This window comes from Pogona vitticeps, chromosome 4 (genome assembly GCF_051106095.1).
Source record: "Pogona vitticeps strain Pit_001003342236 chromosome 4, PviZW2.1, whole genome shotgun sequence".
In the NCBI taxonomy this organism is placed as follows: Eukaryota; Metazoa; Chordata; class Lepidosauria; order Squamata; family Agamidae; genus Pogona; species Pogona vitticeps.
In genome coordinates, this window is record NC_135786.1 from 210,547,083 (window position 1) to 210,561,630 (window position 14,548).

A 14,548-nucleotide genomic window follows, 5' to 3' on the forward strand; every position below is an offset into this window, starting at 1 on the left:
ATAGCCTTCCTCATTCTGGCACCCTGCAGATGTTTTGGGCTGCAGCTCCCATTAGCACTACTTAACAAGGCCAACAATGAAGGATAATAGGAGATGAAATCCAAAATATTGGGGGGGGGGGTGGGAATTGGGGAGAAGTTTCTTCTAGAAAGACTGAAACTTGATCTTCAAGGTTTCAAGCTATTTAAAATTTGTTTAAATTCTCTACATTCCAGTTCTACAACTTATTAGAGATGTGCAAAATAAAAAGTTTTGTTTCATGTTGGGTTCTTTGTGTGTGTGTGTGTGTGTGTGTGTGTGTGTGTGTGTGTGTGTGTGTGTGTGTGTGTGTGTGTGTGTGTGTGTGTGTGTGTGTGTGTGTGTGTGTGTGTGTGTGTACAACTTGTTTTTATGCCTTGTTGCATCTGTCCTCTTGTTTCACATGAAGGAGACCACCTCTTTTGGGTCGTTCATTTTGTGTTTCCCCAGTCATGTTTTCTGGTCCAAAAGCCCTAAAGAACCTTTAAAAACTACTCAGAAACAAAACAAACAAACAAAAACACAGAAAGGCAATGCAGCAGAGAATCAGTCTTCTCCAAAAACAGATAAACAACAAAAACCACCCACACAGCCCAGTGGCACACCGGCAGAGTCACAAAGTCTATCCACCCTGCTGCCCCTACACACTCCTACAGAAGCCACCCTCCCCCCAAAAAACACCCACCAAAATATGCACCTTTAACAGAATAAATATGCTGCAAATTTACTAAATAACAAAAAATTAATCAAACAGGAAAAGCAACACACACACACACATGCACACACACACACACACACACACACACACACACACACACACACACACACACACACACACACACACACACAGAGAGAGAGAGAGAGAGAGAGAGAGAGAGAGAGAGAGAGAGAGGGAGGGAGGGAGGGAGGGAGGGAGGGAGGGAGGGAGAGAGAGATTAGTAAACACAGTTCCTTCTCCAAAAAACCAAGAAAAACAAACTAGCAAATACAGGCGAAAAATGCAACCAAAGTCTCCCCACAGTGAAAACTACTATAATGTGAGGAGATTTTTCTTTTCCCTTACCACTTAATGCTTTCTTTTCTCTTCCAAGTCCAGTGGGCAATAAAATAATATATTTTATTGCCCACTGGACTTGGAATAATAATATAATAAGGCGGGCCATAATATATAAGAAAGGAAAGGAACAAAAAAGGAAAAGAAAAGAAAAACCAGAAACAAAGTGGAAGGAATCCCAAAAAGTTCAGGGCAGAAAAAGCAAAATAATATCAAGGAGGCTTGCTACCATACATATGGAGCCTGATGGTAGAGGCAGCACAATCCAAGATGGAGAGTACTAGCCACTTGCTCACAGATTGCCAAAAGAACGATAGAAGCAAAGAGCTTTCCTCCTTACTGGGTTCAAACCAATTCAAGCCCTTTTACAGATTCAAAACGTATACTCAGACTTGGATGTTCTGATTAGCTGCTTATAGCTGCCCTCAAAACACTATTTGATAAAAAAAGATCCCCAACCATTTGACAGATAATGGGTGAAAGAAAAGTTAAACAAAAGAGAGAAACACAAAAATATGAACCATTAATGTTTAATATGAACCATTCGTGCTTTAAGAGGCTCTTTTCCAGGAATCAACAGAAAAACATGTATATATGAAGAACCTCATGTGTCTTTTTCTTATTTTTGTGTAAACATGAAAGGCCCATTCCCAGTGAAAATCCCAGGGATCTATGTGTTTTTGTCAGTATTTCATTATCTTAGAATGAAGTAACTGAAGATTTTTCATGTTTCTGTTACATTCAATTTATTCTCACATATAATAGCATCAGTAGAAACACATGGCACAGCTGATGCTGGATTCTTCTTTCCTTCAGATTTCCATGTGAATCACCACAGGATTCTTGGATACAACAATTCAGGATTTACACTGTCTCCTTTTCCAAAAATTGCAGGGCTGCCCTCTGGTGATTTGTTTTTGTTTGTTAATACAGTCTACAGAACTGATTTATTTATTTATTTATTTATTTATTTGTTTATTTGTTTATTTAATTTATATGCCGCCCACTCTACCCAAAGGTCTCTGGGCGGCTTACAACAATTAAAATTCAATGCAATAAAATAAAATGATTAAAATACAGTTAAAATACAATTAAAATACAATTAAAAATACAATTAAAATTGCCATCATTAAGACCCACAGTTAATGTTATTTCAATTAAAAGCCTTCTGGAACAGGAAGGTTTTGACCTGGCGCCGAAATATCATCAGTGTCGGCACCAGGCGAATTTCAGTTGGGAGGGCGTTCCATAGTCTGGGGGCAGCTGCCGAGAAGGCCCTTTGTCTACAAGCCATCCCTCTTACCTCCTTGAGGGATGGCTCTTTCAAAAGGGCCCCCTGGCTAGATCTTAACAGCCTGGTAGGCTCATATGGAAGGAGGCGGTCCTTCAAGTATCCAGGGCCCAAGCCGTTTAGGGCTTTATATGTCAAAACAAGCACTTTGAATTGGGCCCGGACAGCAACTGGTAACCAGTGTAAATTATACAGAATCGGCTTGATGTGCTCTCTGGCGGCCCCACCACTCACCAGCCGCGCAGCTCGATTCTGGACCAGTTGCAGTCGCCGGACCGTCTTCAAAGGCAGCCCCACGTAGAGCGCATTGCAATAATCAATACGAGATGTTACCAGTGCATGTGTAACTGTCATGAGACTCCGCTCGTCCAGGTAGGGCCGTAGCTGGTATAGTTTCCGCAGCTGGAGGAAGGCGCCCCTGGCCACCGAGTCCACCTGGGCTTCCAGTGTTAGACTGGGGTCCAGGAGCACCCCCAAGCTGCGGACCCTGTCCCTTAGGGGGAGTGTAACCCCATTCAGGACAGGGAAGTGGCCCTCCAACCTGTCCGGCGAAGCACCCACTAACAGCACTTCCGTCTTGTCTGGATTGAGTTTCAATTTATTAACCCTCATCCAGTCCATTATCAGGTCCAGACACGAGTTCAGCACAGAAACCGCCTCACCTGGATTGGTGGAAAACGAGAGGTAGAGCTGAGTGTCGTCAGCATATTGCTGACTCCTCAGCCCAAACCTCCTGATGACCTCTCCCAGCGGTTTCATGTAGATGTTAAACAGCATGGGGGACAGTATCGAGCCCTGAGGAACCCCATGACATAAATGCCATGGGGCAGAGCAACTGTCCCCCAGCACCACCCTCTGGATACGGTCAGCTAGGAAGGAGCGGAACCACCGTAAAACAGTGCCCCCAACTCCTAACCCAGCCAGCCTATCCAGAAGGATACCATGGTCGATGGTGTCGAAAGCCGCTGAGAGGTCCAGGAGTATCAACAGGGTCACACTCCCCCTGTCTCTCTCCCGGCAAAGGTCATCATACAGGGCGACCAAGGCTGTCTCTGTACCAAAACCCGGCCTGAAACCCGATTGAAATGGATCCAGAAAATCCGTTTCATCCAGCAGCGCCTGGAGTTGCCCAGCCACAACCCGCTCCAACACCTTGCCCAAATAAGGGAGGTTCGCCACTGGTCGGTAGTTGACCACCAGCCTTGGGTCCAGGTTAGGCTTTTTAAGGAGTGGTCGAATTACCGCCTCTTTCAAGGCGGTAGGGACCACTCCCTCTCTCAGAGAGGCGTTCACGGCCTCCTGGACCCAAGTGCGAACCCCCCTGGCAGATCTTCCAATTAGCCAAGATGGGCAAGGGTCGAGCAGTGTGGTGGTAGAACGGACAGATCCAAGCACCCTGTCCACATCCTCGGGTCTCAACAATTGAAACTCATCCATTAAAGTTTAACCTAAGCACGGCACACTGGACACATCTTCCGATTTTGCAGTAACAGTGAAGTCCAGCCCACTGCGAATCTGAGCGATTTTTTCCTCAAAATGAATAGCAAACTCATCACAGCGAGCTGATGAGCAGTCCGGGACCTCCACCGGGTTTCCCGGTTGAAGAAGATCCCGGACCACCCGAAACAGCTCTGCTGGACGACATTCTGAGGAAGCAATACGGCTGGAGAAATATTGCCGTTTCGCCAGCCGTATTGCCACGAAATAGGCCCGATAATGGGCTCTAAGTCGTGTTCGATCGGATTCCCAGCGGGACTTCCTCCACCTGCGCTCTAGCCGTCTCCCCTCTTGCTTCATCGCCCGCAGTTCAGAAGTATACCAGGGAGCTGTCTGGGCTCGGCGAGCAGGGAGAGGGCGCTTAGGCGCAATCGTGTCAACCGCCCGGGTCATCTCCCTATTCCATAGGGTGACCTGAGCTTCGACAGGAGCGCCAACCATATCAGACGGATACTCCCCCAGAGCATTCAGGAAACCATCCGGATCCATTAGTCTCCGGGGGCGGATCATCTTAATCGATCCCCCACCCTTGCAGAGGGAAGAAGAAGCTAATAGACTGAATTTGACCAGGAAGTGGTCTGACCATGACAATGGGGTCACAACCAGCCCCTCCACATCCAAACCACCACCTTCCAGTCCCGTTGTGAAAACCAGGTCCAAGGTGTGGCCCTTCTCATGTGTCGGGCCGATGACACATTGAGACAGCCCCATGGTTGTCATGGCGGCCATGAAGTCCTGAGCCGCCCCAGTCAAGGCAGCCTCAGCATGGATGTTGAGGTCCCCCAGCACCAGCAGCCTGGGAGTCCTCAACACCAGATCCGAGACTGCCTCCGTCAGCTCAGGTAGGGAGACTGTTGGTACGCAGCAGGGTGGGCGGTACACCAACAGAATCCCTAATCTGTCTCGTGAGCCCAACACACAATACAGGCCCTCAAGACCTCCTCTCAAAGGGATAGGAAGCCTGGTCAAGGAGATAGAACTCCTATAGACTATAGCAACTCCCCCTCCCCGACCCTCTGAGCGACACTGGTGCTGGACTGAGTACCCAGGAGGACACAGCTGGGAGAGGGGGACACCACCTTCCTCTCCCACCCAGGTCTCAGTAATGCATGCCAGGTCAGCCCCCTCATCCAGAATTACATCATGGATGAGGGCAGTTTTGTTTTGTACTGACCTGGCGTTCATCAACAGCACCGTGTGGCTCGAGGGTTTGCTGATATGGTCGCCTGATACCATTTGGTTGGAGGTAGGACTAGAAGAGGGGATAGATGTAAGATATCTAACCTCTCTTCTCCTACGCGGGCATGTTCTACCCCCACCACCATTCCTTCCCCTACCCAGCACCACCTCAATGGCTGCCCCCTCCAACACCCTCCCCCCTTCCTGTTCCATCAGGTCCACTGTGGGTCTCTATGCAACCTGATGGCAATTAATAATACTAACAGTTAAAACAAACAAACAAGAACAAACCCACACACCCTTCTAATGCCCCTTCTCCCCTCCCAGCCAGGTGGCTGGTGTTGAGAAAGGGGTGGGGTTGCCCAAAGCAGCAGCAGCAGCACCAGCAGCAGCAGGGTCCCGGTCCTGAAAGGCAGGGGAGTGCAGGCCAGAAATACTCCCAGGCACTGACTCTCACCCAGTGCCTGGGGATGGCAGATGTTACCAGCGACTCCCCCGACGACAGGAACGTTGCTCTCAGAGGGCCCTGGCACCGGCTTCTTGCTTTTATAGCTTCCCTCCCCTCCCAGCCAGGTGGCTGGTGTTGAGGAAGGGGTGGGGTTGCTCAAAGCAGCAGCAGCAGCACCAGCAGCAGCAGGGTCCCGGTCCTGAAAGGCAGGGGAGTGCAGGCCAGAAATACTCCCAGGCACTGTCTCTCACCCAGTGCCTGGGGACGGCAGATGTTACCAGCGACTCCCCCGACGACAGGAACGCTGCTCTCAGAGGGCCCTGGCACCGGCTTCTTGCTTTTATAGCTTCCCTCCCCTCCCAGCCAGGTGGCTGGTGTTGAGGAAGGGGTGGGGTTGCTCAAAGCAGCAGCAGCAGCACCAGCAGCAGCAGGGTCCCGGTCCTGAAAGGCAGGGGAGTGCAGGCCAGAAATACTCCCAGGCACTGACTCTCACCCAGTGCCTGGGGATGGCAGATGTTACCAGCGACTCCCCCGACGACAGGAACGTTGCTCTCAGAGGGCCCTGGCACCGGCTTCTTGCTTTTATAGCTTCCCTCCCCTCCCAGCCAGGTGGCTGGTGTTGAGGAAGGGGTGGGGTTGCTCAAAGCAGCAGCAGCAGCACCAGCAGCAGCAGGGTCCCAGTCCTGAAAGGCAGGGGAGTGCAGGCCAGAAATACTCCCAGGCACTGTCTCTCACCCAGTGCCTGGGGACGGCAGATGTTACCAGCGACTCCCCCGACGACAGGAACGCTGCTCTCAGAGGGCCCTGGCACCGGCTTCTTGCTTTTATAGCTTCCCTCCCCTCCCAGCCAGGTGGCTGGTGTTGAGGAAGGGGTGGGGTTGCTCAAAGCAGCAGCAGCAGCACCAGCAGCAGCAGGGTCCCGGTCCTGAAAGGCAGGGGAGTGCAGGCCAGAAATACTCCCAGGCACTGACTCTCACCCAGTGCCTGGGGACAGCAGATGTTACCAGCGACTCCCCCGATGACAGGAACGTTGCTCCCATTTGTCTAGTAGGGAAAACTGTGGTGAATAGTGTTTGCCCATCACTTAAACCACCTTCCACAATCTGGTTTTGTGCTGAATGCTAGCTGGGAGTCATCACTGAATGCTAACTCTTGTCATCTGTTCTTCAGTTGGCCATGAGTGTGTTGAAGATGCCTTGGTCCATGTTAATCCACACTGACATTTCTTACCCACAAAGTAAGAATCACAATTGGAAGGGATCCTGGACAAATTGTTACTACAGTATGTGCATTGCAGTGTTTATCATTCCCCATATAGAAAAAAACAATGACATAGAACTGGTACACTTTTCATAAAAGCACACCTTGGTTTGTGCTGTGTTCCATGTTTGGCTTGGTTGAATGTGGAACTTGTACTGATAACAAGTTTATGAGATATGTTCACAACATATCTCCATTTCACTGGGAGTTAATTCAGTGAACTAAATCCAGTTGCCAGTCCTGACTAGACTTGGTCCATTTAATCTATTGGTGAATGGTAAATCAACACTTACATACAGTAAATCCCACTGATTCAATAACTCTATTTCAGTTGGGACTAATAATAAAATTTAGGTCAATCAGACTTTGATTTAAGTATGTATAGGTTTGCACTGCAAATAAAATGAGACAATAGGGAAAAACACAGAAAATTGCTTCTAAAACAATGTGCAAAATCCTCTTTCGTGATGTACACCAATTGTGAGTAAGAGTGGCTTTGTGTGAGCCTGGAATTTAAATGGGAACTCTCTAATAGTCTACATTTAGATACTGGGTCACACATGAACCCATTCAACTCAAGTACAACAAGGAACTACATAAGGAATCACAGTGGGGACTGTAATTAGCAGCAATCTGCCATTGTGTTAACATCCTTTCCTACTGTATATATACCGTAAACAGAAGTTACACAAAGAGACTTTGAACAGTAACAAATAAAAATGTTACTCTGGTGTTCTGATATTTATACCAATGTAATGAAATACATCTTGACATTTTAGCCATTTCTTGGCTTAACATAGCATTGCTATTTTAAAATTACTAAGAAGATCAAGTCTCCCACAGAGTCCTCTCTTTTTATTAGTTTCTTTTGCATCTGACATCTCTGAATTCTTCAAGAAACTTGCTTTAATATTGGCTGTGGGAAAATAGCCAGGGAACTATTGCCAGGCCTGCCTGGCAACAGTTGATGAGAGAATTCTCTGATAAAAAAGACACTGCAGACTTTATCTTGTTAGTATTCAGGTACCGGTAGAGAAGAAGAAGAAGAATATTAAGATGGCTACCTTCTTCCCCCCAGACGTTTTTATTAAGCACGCAAAACAAGCAAAATTAGCATAAGATAAGAATTTGGCCATAGAGGCGTCGTGTGGTTATCAGTCTTAAGGCATTCCACGCCTGCGCAGAGAGAGAATCACATAACAATGCATCTTTATACTACAATAGCTTGATTATGCTAAACACCAGTGATGTATCCCTTAATAGCCACAAGATGGAACTTTAGACTACAAAATCCCCACATTCCCTCCGTTTTTATTTCATTTTGGATGAGCAAGTTGCTGCCAGTAAGACTCCTGATGGTTTCTGAGTCCATGGAAGCTCTTCATTGATGGAGGGCAACAGCCATGTCATCTCAACCTGTATATCGTGCATCAGCCTCACCATAAAAATCACCTACTCTAGAAAGGAACACATGATATTAGAATTGATACAATTGCTTAGCAGATAAAAACATTGATTGTACAGATGTTTGATATCACTTAGTGAAAACATTAATTAATGAAGGAATATATCATATAAAATGGTATATAAGACAATACAAATTATTAGTAAAATAATACCATGCATTAGTAGTGTGCAAAGCCATCCCATAGGGAAGTGTTAATATTATTGATAATAATGGTATCACTCAAATCAGCTAATATATGCTCAATTGAAAGCTGCAAGTTATGGAAGCAAATAATACTTTGAGTATCTATTACAATAAAACATAGTATAAGTATGTGCAAGCAATTAGCGATGCTTTAACTGAAAGCTGCTTTAACTGGTCTATTTCACTCTGCAGAGCTACCATGATTCTTGTAGTGGCCAGTTCCCTGCATGAATACAACAGAAACACAAAGCTCAGATGTGGTGCGTAAATTGAACCTTTGAAATATTAGAAGTAGGAGGAACAGCATGGAAAAGAAGTTCAGATTGACCAGGTTCTGAAATACTTTGCAAAGAAGCAAGAATTAAGGTTGGATCATCAATAAGACCAGGCAGTGAGCTCATGATTCAAAAGAGAAACATTCTGTCCATGAACATCAAATATATACTGAGCATGTTGCACCCAAGAATTGCCTTGATTGTCCGGAGCAGAAATACGTGGAACCAAGAACAGTTCAAGCAGTCCTAGGAGTCGGATGGCAGAGATACACACCATCTTGCCAGGATCCAAACAGCGCCTTTGTCCAGTGCAACTGCAGCATCCTTGTCCCCAGGTGACCAATACCACCACTCAGGTGGTCGAGGAAGTTGCTCTTCTGCCCTGAAAGGAACTTTAACTTGGGTTGTGAACCCTGTTAATGAGGAAAAAGCAGAAAATTTAAAGTATACAGAACTTTTGCAACAACCATAGGAACAATCTGACCCAGAAACCCCTCTGCCTGAGGTTTGCTTCTGCAAAAGAAATTTAAGCGTTAAGTGTGCTCTTTCCACAATTGCTTGCCCTGTGGAATTAAAAGGAATCTCATGCTTCAGTAAGAGTCCCCAATGAACATAAAATTCTTGAAAGGCAGATGATATATAGACAGGTCCATTGTCCAGTCTTCAGGCCTAGGATGGCCCATTACAGCAATTGTTCCAAATGTAATGTTGAATAACTTGTCTTGCAGTCTCTTCATGAAGAGGAGATGCCAAATAAACCCAGAAAACGTATCCACAGTCAAATGTAATTTAGGCAAAAACCTGCACTTGTGTGACATCCACGTGCCAATTACAATGTCTCTTGCCTGAGTCATTGGGATAGAAAACATTCTGTGAAACATATTTACAGAGTAATGAAACATGTCATGAGAAGCAAATAGGATCAGAAAAAAGACTAAAGCACATGAATTCTGCTTGAAAGCTGAATCAGCAACAGCATTCCCTTCAGTAAAAAATCCCGGAAGTTGAGGGTGGGAACATATATGGGCAATGGAACAGAATGCTGTTCTGCTTTAAAGTAACAAAGTCAGGAAAACAGTGAAAACAAATCCTTATCTATGGAAGGAGACAGATATTTAAAAAAAGCAAATGCCTAAAAAGCTTATAAACGTGTGTCTACAACAAAGTTAAACTCATCATTAGAAAAAAGTTCAAACGCTGCCACGTGACAACACCTTGGAAAGGCGAACCGTCTGAAAAAAGCGTCTGTGGAAAAACAAGTGGTTAATTGATAAAAAATACAGGAAAGCAGGCGCTTGTCTGTTGGAGAGTTCAACATCACCCTGCAGAAAAAAAAATAGAGTTAATACGTCCCTGACAATTGTGGCAACATCTGGAACGATGCCTTGGCGAAACAAATCTGCAACTGCTTTAACACAGGAGTACAAGTTCAAGGGAGTGTGTGGCAAGTGCATCCATTCAACAATTATGATCCTATCCTTGTCAGGGGTGTAGAGAACTGCAATTGACAGCCATGGCATAGCTAAGATTGGACTTGAAATAGGAATGCTCTCAGGCGAGCTTGCAGTCGAAGTTGCTGAGAGAACAGCTGTAAGAAGCCTTCATCGATGAAGTTACCAGCATAGCATGAACAACCAGGAAATGCAGAGAACAACGGTGAGAGATCATTAGTAGACAATACCAAAAGTGATGTGCCCAATTGATATCTCAATGGTATAGATGCAAAAGTTTATGTCCAGTCTGTTGACTTTTCTGTGGGCTGCACAAAAACCCTTCTGCAAGAAGACTGTAGGTTGCCAAATGATTCTCCATTTAGACTGTCCGAACACAATGGCATTCTCTTGGCAGAACGCCCAGAATCGCTGATAAGAGGAGAGAACTAAGTCTGGGCATTGCGCCAGGTGTGGACCTTGAATTTGTTACTTCACACAGGCGGAGAGAACAATACAGACTTTATGTCCTAGCAGGCTGCACTGAATCCGTGGATGAGATTAGAGGTCCCATCACGCTGAGATATTCAGGAAACTGCTAAGCAATGCAAGGTGTGATAGAATTTGTAGTTCTAGAAAGAACATGGAACATAGTGTCCAGGATGTTACAAGTGGCTTGAGAGTAACAATGCTTTCTCCAGATTGGAAGGTGATGGGGGAAGCGCTTTAAGGAGTTGGCTCACCTCCTCCCACCCCATACGCATTTTTCTCTCTTACTGGCCAGGTGGGGGGGCAATCTTTCTCAGCTATGACTGTCCAGCTGAGTAGGATTTTTCACCCAAACCTGAATGTTTGCCATGCGAGTTATCAGTCCTGGCACAACATTCAAGCTGAGACAAACAAAATCAGCACATGTAAAAACCAGAACAGTGTAGCCTTGAGGAATAGCGGCACATTTAGCTTTAGAAACATAGACCCATTGTGGCAGTTCAAAACAGGCCTCCTGTTGGGCTGTCCCCCTTACATTTTCTTCCTCCTCCCCTTCTGATTTCTCACAAGACACATGGCATGCTTGTAAAGCTTCTTTTGTATACCAGCCCGTGACATCACATGAATCCTGCAGATCCCCTATTATTCTCTCTTGGCCTGGGGGCGGCCCTGGGTCCCATTTCCCTGGGTCCCATTTCCCATGTGTCCTTGGCTGACTGAGAACTGCGTCCATGAGACGGACTTGAACAGCAGAAGTGAATATACCTTCTCCCATAATAATTGGCTGACGTACAGAAACAACAGCATTAATTTCTGCTTGCTTAGTTGCTAAATCTTGCCATCCTTGAAGGCAAATGAGTTCTTCTGCTGGTGGAAGGAGACCCCTACTCCAGTCACTAGGGGCCGGCCATTGGGCGGATGAGGATTCCGGGAGAGTCTGTGTCTGTTTGTCCTTGAGACTGAGTTGCAGTTCGCGGACGCCTTGATATGGGAGCAGTTCAGAACTATGAGAAACTGCCGCGGCATCTCCCTGTGCTTGTGCTTGTGTTCCCTGAACACCAGGATAAGCAGTTTCTAAAGCAGCACCCATTGTATCCATTAAAGGACAGTCAGAAATTTTGTTCTCAGTTGCCTGATGAACGGCAGGACTGGGAGACAATGCTGAGGTGTTCCCAGGCTGAGGCTCGGTTGGCTGGGCAGAATGAGACAGAGAGTCCAGCAGTGGAACTGAGGGGGCTGGTGTGAGAGGAAGGGGAGGCAAAATTTGAGGGAGTTGTTTGAACAGATTATTTTCAAATTCTTGATCGAAAAGAATGTTCCGTGGTGGTGCCAAGCCTTGAAGGCAAGTACGCACTTTGCAGCATGTAGAAAGCACTTTTGCTGTAACTCTTGGATGTCCCTGTAAACAGCTGCCTATTTTAGACCATTCCTTGAGGTCCAGTGTCCCTTCTTCGGGGATCCAGGGGCATACATCCCGAATAGTATGAACTAAATCTTCCACTTCTGTGCGTGTGGTCGTGTGACCATTCCTTTTTAATAAGAAGTGGAGGTCCTGTACTTCCTGAAGATTAGATACAAAGCTCCCCATGTTTGCTAGGAGTCTAGGTGTCTAACTTGACAAATTCAACACTCACCCGGGATCCTTGCGGATGTGTGACGTCTGGAACCCTTGCCGGGCGAGGGCAGTGTGAATTGTCGCGCTGTTGCGTTGCTCAGCTTGTCCCGTGCTTCTTGCCTCACGCGGGCCACACCAAATGTGGGAAAATAGCCAGGGAACTATTGCCAGGCCTGCCTGGCAACAGTTGATGAGAGAATTCTCTGATAAAAAAGACACTGCAGACTTTATCTTGTTAGTATTCAGGTACCGGTAGAGAAGAAGAAGAATAATATTAAGATGGCTACCTTCTTCCCCCCAGACGTTTTTATTAAGCACGCAAAACAAGCAAAATTAGCATAAGATAAGAATTTGGCCATAGAGGCGTCGTGTGGTTATCAGTCTTAAGGCATTCCACGCCTGCGCAGAGAGAGAATCACATAACAATGCATCTTTATACTACAATAGCTTGATTATGCTAAACACCAGTGATGTATCCCTTAATAGCCACAAGATGGAACTTTAGACTACAAAATCCCCACAATTGGCCAATTAGTTACTAAATTTCAAAACTGAATAATTCTTCTACAACTTTCTGATTTCTTGTCAATGTTCTAAGAAACAGATATGCACACGGATAGTATGACCCTTCACCTAGTTGTGTTGAGAAGCTACAATCTTAAAAGCACTTGAGAGGAGCAAGTGCTCTTTGAACATGGAAAAAAGATGACTACGTTGTTCTTTTAGCATAGCCAGCAATTCCTGGAAAAAAATATTTTGGGGTCATAGCTCATAGAATCTTTCAGTAAGGATCACCAGTGAACTGTTTGTCCTGTCCTGTGACCCCACCTGTTAGTACAAGTTTGCAACACAACACTAGATTGTTCCAGTTGCATAGCAAAACACACACAAAAAAGACAAATACAGTGATGTAAAACTTCACATTCATTTCTCTGAGATTTAAGCAACCAAACTGTATATGGGACTGCAACTAAAATAATGAATGAATAATGCTGTTTACAGCACAAAGCCATGCATCTCTACTCAAAATCAGTCCCAGTGAGTTCACACAGACTCACTCCCAAGTGAGTATACTGTATTGCCTTAGGCTGCAATCTAATACCATACTGAATTCAATGGGATGCATTTCTGAGGAATGTAGATCAAGGTTGTTGTTGTTGTGTGCTATCAAGTCCGAACCCACTTACAAAGACCCTAATAGGTCTTTCAAGGTACAGTAAGTGACATATTTAAAGAATGATTCTACCAGTTCTAGACTCCCAGTGAACTTCCATGATGGAGTGGGGATTCACAACCAGGTCTCCTAAGTCCTAGTCTGTCACTCTACCCACTACGCCACATTGGGTATCCACACAGTACCATCTCTCAAATGGTTAAGTATTTTACACCTGTGTCAATCAGTACGGTTGAATTGAATTTCTTCTATAATCATCATGATTACCTGTAAGCAGCAAAAGAGTGCATTTTCCAAGCATTTAACTCAGAGAAATGGATGGATTAGGAAAAGAAGCTTAACTCAAAATAAGGAGAATGAGAAAAGAACTGTGGATTGCAAAACCAAATGCCACACTGGACTTCAGTTAATAAGAAAAGCTCTCCCAAATATCAACAGGCAGAGAAACGAAGAAATTAATTGGTTGTCTTTAGAGTAGTGTGGAATTAGAAAGGAGGATGAGCAAGTATTAGTGAAATTACACAACAGATTAATATATTTCTCTATAAATGAGGTGGCTGGGTGCAGAGTTTTTTTCTGAGAGGAATCCAGTTTTAGAAGGCGGCGATTAAAATCAGTAAGAAAGAAATATAGGTTGTTATGTATATAAAACATATTTCCATATGAGGAGAGTTAAGCCAGTTAAGCAAATATTGGTCACAAAAGACCATTATTTACTTTAGGAAAGTCTGATAGTACTTTTAGGGAAACATCTATAGCTCATTGGTATAGTACATATTTTCCATGCAAAAATCACTTTAAATCAATCTGTGCCATCTTTTGTGAAAGCTATCTGCCTGAGATCCTGGAAAGCTTTTGCTGCTCATCCACATATAGCACTGAGCTAGATGGACAACGAGGCAGTTTTCTATATTGGATTTTTAAGAGGAAACCTTCTAGCTCATTGGTGGAGCATGCAAAAGATTCCAAGCCTTTGTACAGACCAGGGCTGAGAAAAATTGCTATATGAAATCTTAGAGCAGGGCTGGGGATCATGTGGCCCTCCGGACATTGTCAGACTATAAGGTCCATCAGGCAGCATAACCATTAGGGAGGGTTGAGGGAGGAAAGTTGCTGTAGTTGCCAACTACATCTGGAAGGCCCCAGACTGTCTCCTGGATAGTCGGG